Source organism: Leucopleurus acutus (genome assembly GCF_964270905.1).
Source record: "Leucopleurus acutus genome assembly, chromosome: 19".
Classification (NCBI taxonomy): domain Eukaryota; kingdom Metazoa; phylum Chordata; class Mammalia; order Artiodactyla; family Delphinidae; genus Leucopleurus; species Leucopleurus acutus.
The window spans coordinates 9,705,206-9,712,644 of record NC_139161.1 but is presented as its reverse complement, the minus strand read 5'-3'; positions in this window follow the sequence as shown (position 1 = coordinate 9,712,644).

The window sequence follows — 7,439 nt, the reverse complement described above, 5'->3', positions numbered from 1 at the left end:
AATTTTCAGGTGTTTATATCAAAACCCCCTTCTCTTCTCTGCTTCCATATCCGGTGCTGTTCTTTCACTGCCTCTTGTTTTCAAAGCCCAGACACAGAACCCACATTGCAATTGAGTCCCCCACAATGTGACTTTGGCAAAAGAGGCGAGGAGAAAAACGAGTAGGTGCCTGGTCACCAGAGCAGCTGGGCTGTGGAGGTGGCCCTCGACAGAGAGGCGGTAGAGAGACCGAGGAGAACCTTCGTGGGAAACAGGGGTGTGGCCGGGACGAGGCAAGCCTGGATGCTTTTATACTATCAGCATATTTCATGGCAAAAAACTTGGCCTCGTTGCTGTAAAAGCCTTCAGCCCAAGACATGCAACCTTTCTTGTTTTCTTTGTTGAAGGTTAACTTTTCGCAAGTTAAATTTCCTCCTACTCATCCAGCCTCATCAAGGAGCTTTGGCACGTAAAGCTTTGCTGAGCGCGATAAAACAAAGCCTCAAAAAAAATAACATATGAGTGTTCCGAGAACGTTTCTGGGAAAGCATGGCCAGCCAGCTTGTTCTGCAGCCTTCCTTTCCCCCCACTCAGCTCCCAGACTGGGACCCACCCTCACCCTTGTCACAGCGTGTGGGCAGCAGGGTCTTTCCCCCACGCCCACCCCTGGGGCCACAGCACTTCCTTCAGAGCAGCTGGCTGGAGCCCAGTCCTAAGGCTGATCCCAGAACGGTGGTCACCCGTCTTCTCCATCTGTGGGAAATTAGCAAAATAAGGAAGATGTATCAGTCTTTTCAGAAAATGGGATCTCTTAAGCTGATGGAGCTGGCTCTCGTTCTGACATTGGGTCTGTATTTGGTTTGCTTTCCCCTGCAAATAAAAGAAAAGTCCAACTCAACAGGTGTAAACCAGAAGAATGGTTTAAAAATCTCACTTAACACGGAGACCTGAATCAGCGACACGCTCAGCCTGACTGCACGCAGCTATCATTGCCGGATGCGGTCTCCTTTCTCACGGTGTTCGACTGATTCTCATATCCTAACCATGGCAGAACCATCCTTTAGTTCTGTTCTGGGCTGCTTCCCCCAGGAAGGGAAGAGGATTGTTGGACGACCAAATTCTGGATATTTCTCCAGGTGTCAAGGAATTTCTACAGACACGATTCCTGTCACCTGGTACCTTTTCCTCTGAGATGGTCACCCGCGTACAGATAAGTACAAGCTGTTGGCAAGAAATTAAAAGCTTAACCCAACTAAGCAGTGACTGCATTTTCTTTCTTTTCTTTTTTCTTTTCTTTTTTGGCCGCACCACATGGCACGCGGGATCTTAGTTCCCTGACCGGGGATTGAACCCATGCCCCCTGCAGTGCAAGTGTGGAGTCTTAAACACTGGACTGCCAGGGAAGTCCCCGCATTTTCTATACGAATAAAATCATCTTTGCAAAAATGACTGGACAGGTTTTTGAAAAATGGGGATATGGGTTTGGGGTGATCAGATCTGAAAAGAGAAGCCTGGCACAGTGGGTGCCCAGTGCTAGCAGGCAGGAACGAGGTCTACGTGGGGGAGTGACCGGGAGGTGGTGTTCCAGTGCTGGCAATGGTCCACTTCTCCACTGTCTGGACGGTGGTCACTCACTGTCTTTACTTTGCAGGGATGTATCAAGCTCAACACTTAAGATTTGTGTACTTCTCTGTATGTATGTTGTCCCGGAACAAAAAATGTCTTTCGGTACCTCTCCAGCCAGGGAACCCATGATGTTCTCTTTCAGGGCAGGTCAGAGGCAGGCACTCACCCTCCAAGCTGCTGAAGCCGGAGGTAGGAGTCTCAGGAATGGCACCTGCCAAGATGCCCCGTGAGAGGAAACAAGCCCCAGGGCCCCTCCCCCTCCCCTCCCACTAGCGGCCCTCAAATTGTCACTCCATCCCAGTCCTTGTGTCTGACACCTGTCTTTTCTCCCACCCCATCTTCTGATGGCTTTGATTCCTCTTGTTCTTCTGCCAGCAAAGCTCTGTTTTTGCCAGCCCAAGAAAGAGAAGCTGTTCTCACCTCCCTCTTTTCTCTCCCTCACCCACGACCCCCACTCGGACCACCTGGATCCCCAGACCCGGAGCCAAGCCAGCAGACCCCATGGTTCCAGGGGCTACAGTGGGTGCCGGGTGGCAACAAATACTCATAGATTGGAGGTTGTCCTGCCCAAGAGAGAGGAGGGCAACAGAGAAGCTGATGGTGATGCCGTGGGGAGTCCCATGCCTTACTGGTTAGATCACGATGGACGAGCTTGGTTCTCATGGGGCCTGGCTTAGAGACGAGCAGGGTGACAGCTGGATGGAAAACGTGCAGGGCACTGAGGAGGGGAGAGGCCATTCTTCGGCAGAGGACAGAGTCCAAGCAAGCAGAGATGGCTGTGCCACTTAAGCTCTTTTCCTGGGAGCACAAGGTTTGAGCCTTTGCCTCACCTTCCCATCCTGTTCCCCGTGTCCCCCGGATGAGCTCTGGGAACGTTTCCTCTTTGTCTCAGCCCTCTCAGGCCTGAAAGAGAAGCTGAAGCTCTGTGCCTAGGCTCCTCTTGGGAGGGGCCTCCGTGCTGGTGTCACCAGACAAGGCAGGTGCCAAACCCAAGAGACAAGTGTTGGTGGAAAAGGAAAATTTGCTTTATTCAGGAGGCCAGCAACCTGCAAAGACTGAGGTCCTAAGACCATCTCCAAGTTGCCGGTCGGGAGACAAAGGTTTTACAGGTCCTGTGACGGAGGGGGCCGCAGGGCGCCTGACCAGCTTGTGTACAATTCTCGACTGGTTGGCATCAAGGTGAAGTTTTGAGTATCACCAGCCTTCTGGTCTCAACCGGTCTGGAGTCTACATGCTTGCGTCAGCGGTTTTCATTGGAGTGGGTCTGCATCCCATAAAAACCACTCAGGACTGCGTGTCAAACATTTATTTATCTATATATTTCGGGGAACTGGGAGTTCGGTGACCCTGCTATGTGTCTGGTTCATAGTCTAAATTGTTACCAGTTTTCCCGGCCAACAAATATTCTTTGTTTCTACATCTTCACATTTCCAAATCATTAACTCTGGAGCCAGCCCTTCTGAGACTCGGGGGAGGCCTGGGAGACGAAAGCAAAAGCCTTTTACTTCAAAGGACAGGGACACAGGGGCTGGCATGCTGTTTCAGTCCCCCTTTTCTCTGATACCTCTCAGTCTCGAGGGGAACAGGTGTTGGACAAGAGAGGGAATCACGTTTTTTCTTGTTTGTTTGGTTTTGGTTTTTTTGGCCTCACTGTGCAGCACGTGGGATCTTAGTTCCCTGCCCAGGGATCAAACCCATGCCCCCTGCAGTGGAAGCGCGGAGTCCTACCCACTGCACCGCCAGGGAAGTCCCTGGGAATCACGTTTTGAACAGAGAGGCTAATCACAAACTTGGCAGAGAAACTCGGTTTTAGGGGGACTTTGTTTCAATGGTTCTCATTGAACCATGTCCTCAGCCCCTGCCTCACCCTCCCTGCCAGCTTCTCCTCAGGGGCTCCCTTCCCCCACCAGCCTATCCTCATCAGGTCTGTGCCCACAAGCCCAGACTGGCTCCCCTCTATACCCCCCACCTCTTCCCCCGGGGAAAGCTTCTCTGTCTTGACTATCCAAACTTGACCCAACCTTTAAGACCCAACTTCTGCCATTCACATGTCTTTGAAAAAAAAAAAAAGTTACATTGAGATATAATTCACATATCATACAATTCATCCATTTAAAGTGTACAATTCTATAGTTTTTGGCACATTTACAGTCATGCGGCCGTCCCCACAGTTAATTTTAAAATATTTTTATCACTTCAAAAAGAAACTATCTTTCTATCTCCCTTTGGCCCCTCCCTCAGCCCTAAGCCTATTCTGAATATTTCATATAAATGGAATCATATAATATGTGGCCTTTTGTGTCTGGCTGCTTTCCGTGAGCATGTTTTTGAAGTTCTGATGTAGCATGTGTTAGCGCTTCATTCTTTCTGATGCCAAAATCCTAGTCCATTGCCCAGAGGCAGCATATCTTGTTTATTCAGTCCTCACTCGATGGACGTTTGAGTGGTTTCCACCTTTTGCTCTGATGAATCCACCATTCACCTTTAAACTTTTTCCAAGCACCTGGTCTGTGCATTGTAATCTCGCCCTCCTCTGCACAAATCCTGCCACTACTAATGTTAATTACCCTCTACCAAGCACCTACTATATTGCAGAATCCAAATTAGGCTCTTCTTATGTCGACAGACTGAATTCACACCATACCCCGAAGAATGTGGTATTATTTCCACTTTATGGATGAGAAAGCTCGAGCCCAGAGGAGTAAAGAGATTGGCCAACATCATGGTGGAAATGGGACTTGAACCCAAGTCCGTCCTGCCACAAAATCCTCCTGTTGTGTTTATCTCCTTTTTGGCATTTAAGCTTTCCTTAATTGGTTTCGCGTATTTTGGGGTCTCCCTCAAATTGTAAGCCTCTTCAGGGTAAGGACCATGTCTCACAGTTCTCTAGTCTTAGACCCAGTACCTTGCTGGACAGTCCTTCCACGCATATTTGTGGAGCTCCTGTTGGCTTGCAGTCTGTGGGGGATCTATGCTTTTTGTCTCTTCAGCATCCCTCCCCTCAGCCTCCTCCTGGCTACAGGATGGGCACGTGCCTCAGGCCTAACCAATCAAAGCCCTCAATCGTGCTGCCCACAGTGATTGGCTCAAGGATGGGCCTAGGATCCAAGCCTGGCCAATCAGAGCCTTCCTCAAGTATTTTGCCATAGTAACGGCTGAGGACACCTGCTTACTCTTTGGGACTGGGAGCTATAGGGACCATCAAGCCTGGCATTGCCATTGGCAACTTCATCTTGCCTCCCGGGCAGAGCCTACATCAGAATGCCATGCAGATGTTTAAAATAGTATTGCAGGAAAATATTTAATTACATGGAAAGATGTTCATGATACCTTCCTGGGTTTAAAATAAGGCAGCTACAGAATAGAACATACAATATTACTTGCTACATAAGTGTTCATATATACCTGCATGTAAAGAATGGGTGATAGATGCCAAAATACTAACATCGGTTCTCTCTGTATGAGTATTGATTAGATATTTTTTCTTTGTTTATTTGAACTTTCAAAACTCAGGCTGAATTCTGTACTTTTTAGAAGTTTTTTTGTTTGTTTTCCTGTTTGTGTATTTTAAGCTAGAGCCCTTCAGTTCAGCCTGACTCATCTCATTTGCCTTTTTAGAGCACACACTTTTCTAACAACCCCATCATCTGCCCTGGTCCTGGGCTTCCCCACCCTTGGCCACTCTGCTCACCTGGGCCCCTCCTGGCCACCAAGGACCTGCCATCCCAGCAGTGCCTGGGTAATGCCATCCCCAGGTGTCTTCCCGATTCTCGGAGAAAGGCAGGCCTCCCTCCCCTACTCATCCTGCTGGGTGTTGCGTTTCCATTCTCAGTTCACGAGGAACCTGCAAAAAATATTTTCTCTGGCCGTCAGTTAGAGAGTAGCAGCCCCAGACATGCCTTCCAGGCGACGTCCGAGCCTGGAGCGGCTGCTGTCCTCCACCGCTGCCAGGAGACACGGTCAAAGACAAGGCCAGGGTTCTGACCTCACAGCCTTGAATAGGGCTCTTTGCCCCATCAAGGTGTGAGCAATAACAAGGCCTGGGAGGTGCAGCCCCACAGGATTCTTCTGCTGGAGCCAACCTCTCCCAAGCCGATGGCACAGAGCCATCATCCTGGGCCCAGACCCTGACTGCCTTCTCCGAATGCTGAAGGGTTCAAAGGGTGTGAGAGTCTCATGGGTGGGCAGTCAAGGGCCCAACTGTCCGCCCACCCGAGTGTCTCTCTGTGGGGGCCCTGCCCTCACTCCAGAGAGGTGTCCCTTCCTGTTCCCCTCCTGGGCCAGCCTGTCCTTCAGACCCCAGGCTCTGACTACCCAGTTGGTACCAGCGGCCATAGCCGTTGAGCCAGGAGTGGGTAGTCACCTGACCCCAGCTGGCCCATTGGATCTGCTCTCATAAGAATGCTCTGGATAAAAAGGCAGCCAGGCTGGGCTGTGAAAACGCAGAGAAATCCGAGGAGAGAAAGGAGACAGAGAGACCGGCAGGCAGTTGAGATAAGCCATTCGGAGGAGTGAGAAGAACAAGAGGAATAAAGTAGGCCTGAGGGTTCTCCAGATTCCAGACGTTCAGAGGCTACATCCTTTGAAGAAAGCCCACTTTAGCCAACCTGTCTCATCTGGGTATTTATTCCTTACAACCCATAGATTCAGGGTTACGTTGAGAGTACCTGTTCCCAGGTGGGAAGATCTGAGCCTACCTTCAGGTGGAGGGAGACGCCCTCTTCTCATCCCTCTCCCCTCCCATTGGCTGAGGTCCTATTTGCTGCTCATTCCCAAGGGCCTTGAGTTCTTGAAGAAACTGCTTCCCTGCTACTGGGCATCTCCCCCAACCCTGTTCCAAGGGGAAGGAGTTTCAGGGCAGAGGGACCTTCCAGATCATGACCAAAAGTCACTGGCAACCTTGGTTCAGTGGATCCTCAAAAGCATGCTGAGGGCTTCCCTGGCGGCGCAGTGGTTGAGAGTCCGCCTGCCGATTCAGGGGACACGGGTTCGTGCCCCTCTCCGGGAAGATCCCACATGCCGCAGAGCGGCTGGGCCCGTGAGCCATGGCCGCTGAGCCTACGCGTCCGGAGCCTGTTGCTCCGCAACGGGAGAGGCCACAGCAGTGAGAGGCCCGCGTACTGCAAAAAAAAAAAAAAAGACAGGCTGATTGGGCATGCCCACCATGCCTAAGGTATGAAAAAGTAACAGGTTTTGCAGCCTGGCAGATTAGGGTTTGAATCCTGGCCCCAGCAGCCTCCTGGCTGTGGGATCTGCTTTGTTTCTTGGAGCCCTCAACACCAGTATCATCCGAGACCTGCCATGTGCTGGATGCCTTCCTGCGAGCTCCTGTAGAGGGCACTACCAACGGGAACCCATTTTCCAAATGAGGAAGCAGAGACAGGAGAGGTTAAGCCATGGGGCACGAGTCACACAGCTGGTGATGGAGGATAAACCCTGGTTTATCTGATTCTGGGGAGCAGGTTTAGCCCAAAGAGAAGAAAAGATCTTGTGAGAAACCCTCATAAAATGAAGTTAGTGTGGTTCTCTACCCGGAAAAAGAGAAAGTAGACCGTCAACAGAAATGTTCTTCCAATGTTTACAGAGGAACTACATACAATGTCTGGGATTTGCTTCCAAATCGTCCATTGGGGCACGTGTTGATGAAAGAAGATTGGATGAGTTGATCATTTTCGAAGCTGGGCATTGGGACATGGGTGAACATTACGCTGTTCTCTCTCCATGTGAATATGTCTGGAAGTTCTCATAATGAAAAGGTTGTTTTTAACGTATCGAGTAGGAACTCAGCCAGAGTTGAGGAGCGTTCGGCAAAGGATGTCAAGGTGCAGACGGTG